A 10,881-nucleotide genomic window follows, 5' to 3' on the forward strand; every position below is an offset into this window, starting at 1 on the left:
CTGACATTACACAGGTGACACTGGTAGGATCTCTGGGAAATGAAATCCAAAAACATGGCTGCAATTAGCACTTATCGACATAGGGGTTGTCAAAGAGAACAAAACTGTGATCTTCGAGGCGGTAACTTTAAAGGAGCAGTTTAATTATCGTATTTCCCAAATATGCGCTTACCCAATGTTGAATGAGAAAAATACCACTCCAATAGAGAGCGACTGCTGGCTTAGTACACAATATAGACTGTAACAAGTAACTGTACCAAACGTTTCTCATTTCACGTGACATATTTGCCTTTCAACAACCCTAAAGAAGCAGTGCTTTACCTGGTTTGTTTAATAGGTACCCAAACAAAAGTGAAAAATTTCATGGTAATGGTTTTACAGAGACAAGGATGCCTGACTATTTTTTGTCCACTGTTTGCACTTTGTCATTTGTCTGTGCTAAACTAATGGGTTAATTAAATGTGTTAATTAAGAGACTTTTAGAGCTGCTGGCAAACGATTTTTGTGACCTTTGGACAGGGTCAGACAAGCTGTTTCCCCAGTTTATTGCTTTGTATGTGCTGCACAGACACGAGAGTGGTTATTGACCTTCATGAAATGTCAGACTATTCTCTTGAGCCAGACACTTTAGAGCTCCCAACAGATTTTCAATATAATGGAGTCAGAAGTCACAATCGGATTTAATTCCCTCCGATTCAGTGTAACAGACACATTATTGCAGGGCTGCAGTTGTAGTTGTTTTAGCATCAGATGGTCAGGTATTACTCGACATCGCCTCTGTCTGTTGTTATGCAAATCATAAAAGTATGAATAATATAATAAAATTTACTGGTAAGTCATCATCTAAAAGGGGTTAACTGGCAGACTTGCCCCCACACATATACAACACCTACACTCACACCCACTCGAGCACACATGGATAAACACACACATGCTGCCAAATCCACAGACGGACTGGAGAGTAAAGATCCGATCAGGAAACAGTACTGATGAAAACAAGACATTTGTGGATTTTTTTTCTCCAAAATAGTAAAACAGTCCCTCCTGAGCTCATAATTCAACCCAAAACCTGGAGCGAGAGAGAGAGAGAGAGAGAGGGAGCACCTGTGTCCACTGCAGACTCCCCAGACAGACGTTCGGTTCCAGACTCCTGAAAAACACAGTAGCTGCTGTTATTCTAGGAGTCAAATTAGCGCACAGGCCGCTAAAGGTTGGAGAGTCCTAATTTAAACCAGTCTGGTCACTGGGGAGTCGGATCAGGCTGCAGAAAAAGGATTTACTAACTGGTGCGCGATGTGCACCGCTGCAACAGATAGATATTAGAGAGGCTATTACTTCGACTGAGAACTTGAATTTAATTAAATTGAATAAAGTTTGGTTTTGCTTTGACAGTGAGAATTCTTACTTTATAAAACAGTCTGTTGGCAGGCAGGTTGTCTGCTTCAGCGTCCAAAACTCACACAAAGGACGCTGGGCCACTTAAAGACAAAGTTGGACTTTAATGCGTTTTGACTTTATCAGTGAGATGAAGCCCGAGCTGCTATTTTAATGTCAAAGAATGGATTTTCAAGGAATGCTCAATGGGGAGATTAGCCTCTTTTAGTTTATTCCATGTGGATCGAGGAACAGCAATATTACAAAATTTACCCAAAACAAAATTATTCCTGGAAGCACACTCATTATGAGAGTACATAAGTCGATAAAGTTGCTTCATAATTTGGGAGGGAGATTTTTTTCCAAGCCATTACTTATAATTTCAAAGGGCTGTTGATCATTACCCGAAAAAGTCTCTGGTCTCAAATGAAAATACTGAATGTTACAGTTCGCTGCTGGCTTGAAAATGACTTTGGTAATTGGGTTGAATTTCTTGGGTTTGTGCCGCTGGAAATGGTTTGAGCGTATCTGGCAGGCATTGCACTGTGTGAAAGTAGTTTCCTGGAAAGACATCCCGACATTCTAGCTTGAAATATTCATCCTGTTTCAGCTCACTCCCTTCACACCTTCCTGCTCAAGACTCCCTCATTCCCTCCTCAGTGCTTTTCTGCAACTCCACTTCCTTTCCACTCTTTCCTCACTTTTCTTACTCCATCCTACTGTCAGATTTTTAGACATCATTATGCCATGAGGTGCTTTGATAGGCAGTCGCTAAGTCTTGCTCCACTCAGTCCTGTTTTTTTTTCACAGCACATGCAGTTCACAATGATAACGGTGGGAAATTTACCGCTTTGAATTCTTAGATATTTTTGGACACAGAGACAAAAGCATTTGCTCATTTCTTGCCCTTGACCATCACTTCTGGCAATTTACCTGACAGCTGTTACTGTCAGATTTGAGCAACTTTAGCTACCTAGCTAATTCAGCTTACAGTAGCTATAAGAGCTAAAGATTGTGGAGTCAGATCTAACGCTCGCTCCTTCCCAGCTCATCCAAATATGGTCACCGCTCTGAACTAGCAAGATGGAAGATGGCGCCGGCCATTATCCGAACTCGAGGCTTCATGACAGCCGTTCACAAACCAGTGGGTGAAGTCACTGTTGGTGAAGCTTGGCTTCAACCAGAAACGCTGCAGCTCTCCCAGTACAGAGTTTCCCACGATTTCCACATATGATCACATGTATGACACGTTTACCGCATGTTGCAACATATGGTAACATGTGGAAAGGTTTTCACATGGTAATCTACGTGGGCTCCACACATTACACCATGAATATATTCCAAAACCACGTTTCCCACGCTGCGATTCATTCCAGCAGAAGCATCAATCAGCATCATTTGCACTTTGCAGCTGAGTCTTTCTCTTCCCGACACCACTTGGAAGGACTTACCGAGGAGACAAGCCAACAACAAAATTGGTTGAGACCAGAAAAGCAACTTTGACACTCCAACACAAAGTAAATCACAGTGGTTAACAAGCCTGCAGATGCTGTTGTTTGTCGTTGCACACCTCCTTCTGAGGCAGGAGGCGGGATTAGGAAGGTGGACTTTGGAGTTAGACACAAACATATAAACATATTCTTCACCATCACTGCTGTGGGTCATGTTGGCCCATGAAAGGAAAGGCAGTTGTCCCTCCTCCCTTCTTTTAGTCGGGTAGTGCTCCAAACCCCCCCCCCCCCCCTTCCTCCCCTGTTGTTTTCTCTCTGGTTAGATATAATTACCCCTTCATCATGCTGCAGCAAAACAGTGATCTGTATCTCTATATAGGAATGGTGGCCTAGTCTAAACACAGTGCCTGTGTTGTCGTACATGTGCATGTGTGTGTATGTGTGGGTTAGACAAAGACACACAGAAATGTGTCTTTGTCTGTGTGTGTTTTCATGGAACAAAGAGAAATGTATCTCTGTTTGTGTGTCAGTACACATCACTGGCTCTGGGTCGGTGTGTGCACAAATGTGTGTTTGTCACAAATACAAACTCTCACCCATACCCACACACAGTAGGAAAATGGTCAGTGAGTGTGTTTGGAAACCTGTACGTGGTTCCACCAGTTCAATTTGGGAACACATAAAACTATTGTTAAGGAGGGAGTCACTTGAGAAGACCAGAACGGTACTCGGAGTGCGCAAACCTCTGCCAAGGCCAACAGTTTACTCTTCTATCATATGCAAATCTGCAGCCGCAACCACTTTAAATGTCTGGATATATTTATAATTCTCATGATGTTACAATTGAACCAGTTCCTGCTCTCCCCTTTGAAACCACTGCCCCACTATGGTGTATTGGCCATCGGGCATACCAGGACAAATCTTGAGGAGCCAACTCACCCACTGGTTTGTGAGGTGCCGTTTCAAAGCCCTGAGTCTGGGCATTGCAGCATCACCATCTTTGTTTTTTTTAAACGTGACCAGATTTGGACGAGATTGGGGATAAGGTGGGATGGATCTGCACTGAGAACCCAAGGACACTAAACCTGTCCACCTCCTTCGGCGATCCCCGTCCCGTGATTCAGATCCACTTTAATGCTGCGTTCAATGGAGTCGTATTTACTGTATGCATGAAAAAAGTCCATATAAACGGCTTCCTCGTGATATTCATGACGTCGTAACTCGAAATTTTCTATAAGCCTCGAGTTCACAAGTTGTGACGTGTTTGCTGACGTTTATGGAAAAGGTAGAGGCCAATGAAGTAAATTTTTCATTGGATGTTAAGCTAACGTATTGTAATTTTATTAATGTAGAGTTTGTCTTTATCAGTTAGATAATAGTCCACATCTGAGGAAAATGTTGATCTTCCAATCGGCCTCATCTCTTCCCTCCGTGCCTTTGCATTTCCTGCATTACGTTATCCCCCTGCTAGTTTGCTAAATTGTTAGCGTCTGAGGCTTCTAGACGCCGTCCATGTTGCCATTGCCTAGCAACAGTGTTTTTACGACTTAACCACTTGAAGGCCAAGCGTACGGTGCACACGACTTCCCATGTTGTAACCACGAGCTCACGATTTCCATTTAAACACAGCATGAAATTGAATGGGCTCTTCCTTGGCCCATGCTACACCCTTTCACTAAGTGTCATAAAAGTCAGGTCTGTAATTTTTCTAGTAATCCTGCAGACAAACAGACACAAAAACAATAAAGCTGCACTGAAAATATAACCTCCTTGATTGAGGTAATAAGATAAATGTTGAATTAAAAGTTATTTTACAAACTTCTTCAGGCAAGAAACCATGCACAATGTTCTGAATTTACACAAACATACACACACACACACACACACACACACACACACACACACACACACACACACACACTTTTCACGCCTCCTTGTTATCAGAGAAACATACACTTCAGCTCATTACTCTAAAAGAGCTTTTCCAAACAAGCTTGCGATAAGCAAATGCCAAATTGGGAGGGTTTTGCCACAGAGTCCCTGAAGTGTGTGTGTGTGTGTGTGTGTGTGTGTGTGTGTGTGTGTGTGTGTGTGTGTGTGTGACTCTCAGAGGGACTTGACACAAGCTGCCCAGAGGCATGAGAACTGGTGTTCACGTGTTAGTTTCTCGCCTCATGTGTGAATCGGAGGAGAGTGATGAAAGCCAGAGATAGAATAAATCACCAGTTAACAAGCAAGAATCTGACGATTCTGTACGGCCAAACTGGCTGCAACACGAGGAACTTAAAGATGGCAGGGTGTCAAAACTCACAAATCTGGGAATCACCCAGTTTTTAAGTGAGAGATGCACGAGTCGTGAGAGAGTTGGAAGAAAAAAAAGACAAGCATAGACCAAGAAAAATGAAAAACAGAGGGGGAGATGGTGAAAAAGTACTAAATTTGCAATCTTGCCTCCCTTCGGGGACACAGATCTGAACAGCGTCCAAAAACTTGTGAGCTTTTTTGAACAAATAGCTGACATGCCTCAGAACAGAGGTTGTTTATCTTGGGATGGAGTGAAGGAGAGAGAGGAGAGGGATGCAAGGAAAGCCTGGGAGAGAGGGCAAGAACACAGAGGTGGACAGATTTGAGATTGTGGAAAAAAAAAAGGAGGCAGAGGAGAGATGAGATGCTTGGGAAAGTGGTCTATAAAAAAAACAACAAATGACAGCTTCGGCATATCTACAGGAATAATATTTTGTATCTCAAACTCGTAGCAACAAAGACGTGAGCAGCCTCCAAATTAGGACAACCATCAGGCCCAAACACAGATTTAATATAAGAATAAATCTACAGGAGTGGGAAGTCAAACATACGTGAGGTATAAAGTGGTATATAAAAATAGAAGAGGACTCGACCACAGCAAGAAGTCTGCAGGAGAATAAGTGACACACGCAAAACAGTATGCTACAAATCATCCTCAACATTGGTCTGCAACTCCACAAAATACTTTTTAATCGCAATATCTTAAAAAGGTTTGCAGACTGACGTGCTGACTTAAAGCAGATAACATATCAATTCAGATAACAGCAGTCAAAAAGCCCCTTAAAGAAAATCCCTTAATACTTTATTAAACAAACATGATTTAATCAGAGCACCTCGAGATGAGTCAATCATCTCCATGTGCCAAGGGAAAATACCAACTAACAACAACCGATTACACAGCTTTCAAAAGATATTTCAACAAGAGTCACGACATAATGAAAATATACATGACTGGAACATCAGGACTGCAGCATTTACCTTTAAAAGAGCGATTATCAAGTCAACATGAAACAGTGGTTGGAAGTAGTCAGATACTTCCATGGTAACATCACAACAGTGTAGAAATACTCTGTTCCAAGTAAAACTCTGGTATTCAAATATTTACTTAAACAAAAGTTTAAACATCAAAATATACTTAGGGTAACAAAAGTAAATATTCACTATATAGAAGGACAAATTCCAGAGCAATACACTCATGTTATGCTATTAGATTGGTTATTAATGAAATCTGTAAGCGTCACTTGTGTGGCTAATTTCACCATTTTATCGACTTCTGGTTAGCTTTACTCATATTAATCCATCATCATGTATTAGTTGATTATGTTGACCTCCACCAAGGAGATTATGTTTTCGGTGACGTTAGCAGGATTACGTGAAAACTACCCGCACGATTTCCATGAAATTAGAAGGGTGAAGCAAGAGCTGAGGAAGAACCCATTAAAGTTTGGACTGGATCCGAACAACAGTGCCAACCTACGAATTATTTTTCACTTTCATTAATATTGCAAGATTTGCCCTGTTAAATGCAATCCATCCTAAACTCCAAGTAGATGGCAGCAAAATTCAAAAGGGTCAAAATAGGCAATTTTAGAAATACGATGACTCAATTTCGTAATCCATATTGATGGTGCCCTTGTACCACGTGTACCTTCTTAAACTTCAGGAACAGTGGTTTCATAAGGGAGAACCAGAACCGGTACAATAACTCACATGTTAGGCTTCAGCTATAGACAAGAGCCTATTTTGACATCATTCTAATAGTTTTGGGAAGTACAACTGTATATTCACACAAATTAATATATAGTGGTTGCAGTTGCAGATTTACATATCACAGGAGAGTTGACTATTGGTGGAGGTCTTGTGTTCTTTAAATGCCCTTCTTTTTTGTAGTAGTAATCCCAATCTGAAAAGGAATTAGTAACTAAATCTGTTTATATGGGTTAGCTACCACTGATATTAAAAGCCCTCCTTTTAAATTATTGTAATGAATCAGATCATACCAATTGACAAAGGCTGAACATATTTTTTTTAGTTCATTCCACATCTTTTTTTTAATTGTCAACAAATCCCACGATAAAACAAAAAACAATAATGTATTAGTACACAGTACTGAAAAGGTCAATTAAAAAAACAGATGTCGTATTTCCATTGCATCTGAACACTACAGTTTATAGCATGTGTTACAACAATAAGAGTTAAGACTGTATTTGTTGGGGACTATCTTCAACCGCATACGTGTGTTTTCTGGTGAGTATTTACAGTTGCAGGAAAATAAAGTACAGCATCCACATGCATCAGAATAGAGAGCCCAGAGCCAGGGTGAGGCTCAATGATGTGTTTTAACCAATCGTTTTTTAACTCAGCTTTGGCTATGTGGACAACACTTGTTAGTAGGATCAATTAATGGTTTAGGTATTTTTAATGTGTGTGGTGATTGGGTAAACCTGCTCATACGTGAGTTACGTAGTGGTTGACGTATGGAATTTTTATCGAGAAACGGTGCAAACTAGTTTAAAAGGGGCACTTTCTGTAAGAAAACGAGCTTGCTGGTTCGGGACACCTAAGCCAAGAAGCCTGTAAATTCAGTCAACAAACATCCAAAGTGAACGTCACTGCTGGTCGGTTGGTTGTTGGCTCAGTTGAATGAATCTGTGTTGAAACAGGAATGAAGGCAGTGCAACAGTGCCAACACGTCATGCGCGGGGAGTGTGGGCAAAGGTGGCAGCAGCAGACAACACAGACCAAATACAGCCATGCAGTCTCTCTCACAGAACACACACACACACACACACACACACACACACACACACACACACACACACACACACAGGACAATCCTCAGATGCCCTGCAGGACTGTATATACAGATTAGAGGTGTGTATCAAACAGTGTCTGTTCTTAAAGGATGCTCAATCCTTTGTCACTAAACACACCATAAATCAGCTGATGTACGAGTGATAAGTTTCAATAAACCTTTTTAACATTAAACACATTTGAAGGCACAAAAAGTCCCCCGATCCAATCATTAACAAGTTACCAAACGTTTCATTTGGTGTTGTACAGGCATTTTGAAAAAACGAGGTAAACTAACTGACTGTATATAAAAGTGGATGTTGTTTCTGGTCTAAAAAACAAGATCAATGTGGAAGTGCCTTATGCTGCAATACCACCGAGGGCCACTAGGGGTTGGCTCCAAAAAAGCCTCCAGTTCCATAGACGCACATTCAACAAGTCAATACATTTTTTCCAATAGTTATTTTGGTTTTGCTAGCTAGAATCACTCCTTCTTATTAGTTTTCTGGCGGTCCATCTGAAAAATATCCCGTCATTAATTAGAAAATAAGCCTAAAAAAGAAGTGTTTTGAACGGCGTGTCAGTTTGATTGACAGGCCTGCAGAGCAGTCAGATTACGGCTAATGCTGGGCGGGACGTAGTATTATCCAATCAGATCGAGTCAGCTCCATCGCTTGCTCCTCCCTACCTCGTCCAATTATGGTCACTTCTTGCCTTAAACTGCTCTGAAGTAGCAAAATTCTGCCAAAACCCAAACTTGAGGCCTCATAACAGCAGTTCACAAACCAATGGGTGATGTCACTGTCGGTTGCCGCTTGGGTCAACAAAATGTTGACATGTTGAAATGTCCTGATGAACTTCACTAATTCAGTGTTGACAGTAACTACTCACAAAGTAATCCCCTCGATTCAGTTTGAAAACTGTCTGAGAAAATGAGTGGGTATTTAAAAATGTTAATGAAACAGCTTTTAAAAGAAACACTGACAACATGTATCAGCAGAGGACAACTTCAGCCTTTGTGAGAGCGAGAGACGGGTGTTGTTCTGAAACATTGAGCGATGGCAGCTTTCCAGATTGTGTGTCACTGTTACTTCCGCTTGGCTACTCGTGAGCCTGTTAGTGTGTGTGTGTGTGTGTGTGTGTGTGTGTGTGTGTGTGTGGTACCTAGGGTTTGGGGGGCAGCGGGGAAGTGTTGCAGCTCACTCACAAGTGGTATGCGGCTATGGTGTCACCAGCGGCGGTGAACGCTGGCAGAGCTACAGGCCACCACGGCGCTTTAACGACAGACGGGCCTGTTTCAGGCCTTTGAGGTCCGGAGGAGGATTCTGTTCCCGCTGATAAGCCTCCGTTTCCTGCAGGACAGGTCAGCGTGGAAGCATTGTCGTGAGCGTTTGACGGGGGGGCTACACCTCGGTAGCTGTTCTTGGGAGTGTTGGATAAAGTCCTGCTGTTGTCATTAAATTGAATTGAAGTTTCAGGCTGAGCGTGCTAAAATATGTACGCAAACTCTACTTATGTTGATCTTACAAAAGATGAAAATGGACCCTTCCCTCCGATGGACCGACTGTACCATCGACTTACAAGAATTTGCAGCAAAATATCAACTGTCATAAACAGCAGTTAGCGGAAGGCCATTTGTTCTGTGACTCACTCGTCCCTAATCTTTATGAATCATCCGAAAATGAACAGGCTGACATCAAATTATCAGGATTTTTGTTCAAACAGTTTTTAAAGCTACATGGCAACATTACCAACATGCAAAACTGCCCATTGAACAGCTTCCAGCCTCCAATATAAGAAACTATGTTTTTAACAGTCTGTCAGATGTATCAACAGAATATCATCAGAAACACTTTTAGCTTGAGTTGAGAATGTTTTGTACAAATTAAACAAATGCAATTCAACGTGTTCACTGGTGAACTTGACAAAGCCACCAGGCTAGAAGTTGCTTCGGGTTTCAAGTCTAAATTTTAGTGAACAGATATGAGAGTGCATGCGATGTTCTCCTCAAACTCATGGTAAGAATTTGCATATTTCCAAAGTGAATATTTCCCAATAATGTATAATAACTTACTACTACTTTTAATAAAATCAACAAATTAACAAGTTTAAAGTGAGAATATGTCAAATTTATACCGTCTTGTAATACACCTGTGTACGTTAGGGGGCGATAGTGAGTCACTGTAGCGTCCAGTCTGGCCTTCAGGGTTTTGGCAGCTTGGTCTGATCCCTGGTGCTAGTTGGTAATTGGCTTTTTTTTTTTTTTTATAACATGATTCTAATATAAGACTACAAAAAAAGGCATTCGGTAAAGCCAATCGTTTACATTATCGTTTGTGTATTTCCATTTTTTAACAGGACCATAATCACAAGACACAGCAAAACCACATTTGAAATGTCTTTTGGAACAACTTGTGTTGTCACTAACGACACTAAATATTCATTTTTAATTGTCTAAACTAGGTCGTACGGTTGGTTTGTTTGCCGAGTAGAATTGCTCCGTTGTGATGGATAGCCAGATAATGAGCTAATTAAGATAGTCATGTATAGCTATTGTAACTGGTTTGTGTCAACAAACAAATTTCTTTGCTCGCCAACAGATGTGTCCAGCAGAAAACAACACTAATGTGTTTAGATGCTGAGTTCACTGTTTTCTTCACAGCAACAGGTTAGAAAATTCTTCTTCCTCTGACCTTGGACAGACTGGATGCTACAGTGACTCACTATCACCGCTTGAGGTGCGGGGTTGTATTACAAGAGAGGATGGCACGGGGCCACCAGTTGAGCAGGCTAACTTGAGTAGGTATGTCTACTGGTGGCTTTAACATGAGGTCAAAACTGCTATTTTTTCAACATTTAAAAAAAAAAAAAAAAAAAAAAAAAAATTATAATATATTTTTTATATATTTTTTTTTAACACACAAAAAAAAAAAAATCCAGTAAAGGTCAAAGTCAATAT

This window comes from Embiotoca jacksoni, unplaced genomic scaffold (assembly GCF_022577435.1).
Source record: "Embiotoca jacksoni isolate LCO1_2020_lvr unplaced genomic scaffold, fEmbJac1.0.p SCAF_20, whole genome shotgun sequence".
Lineage (NCBI taxonomy): Eukaryota > Metazoa > Chordata > Actinopteri > Embiotocidae > Embiotoca > Embiotoca jacksoni.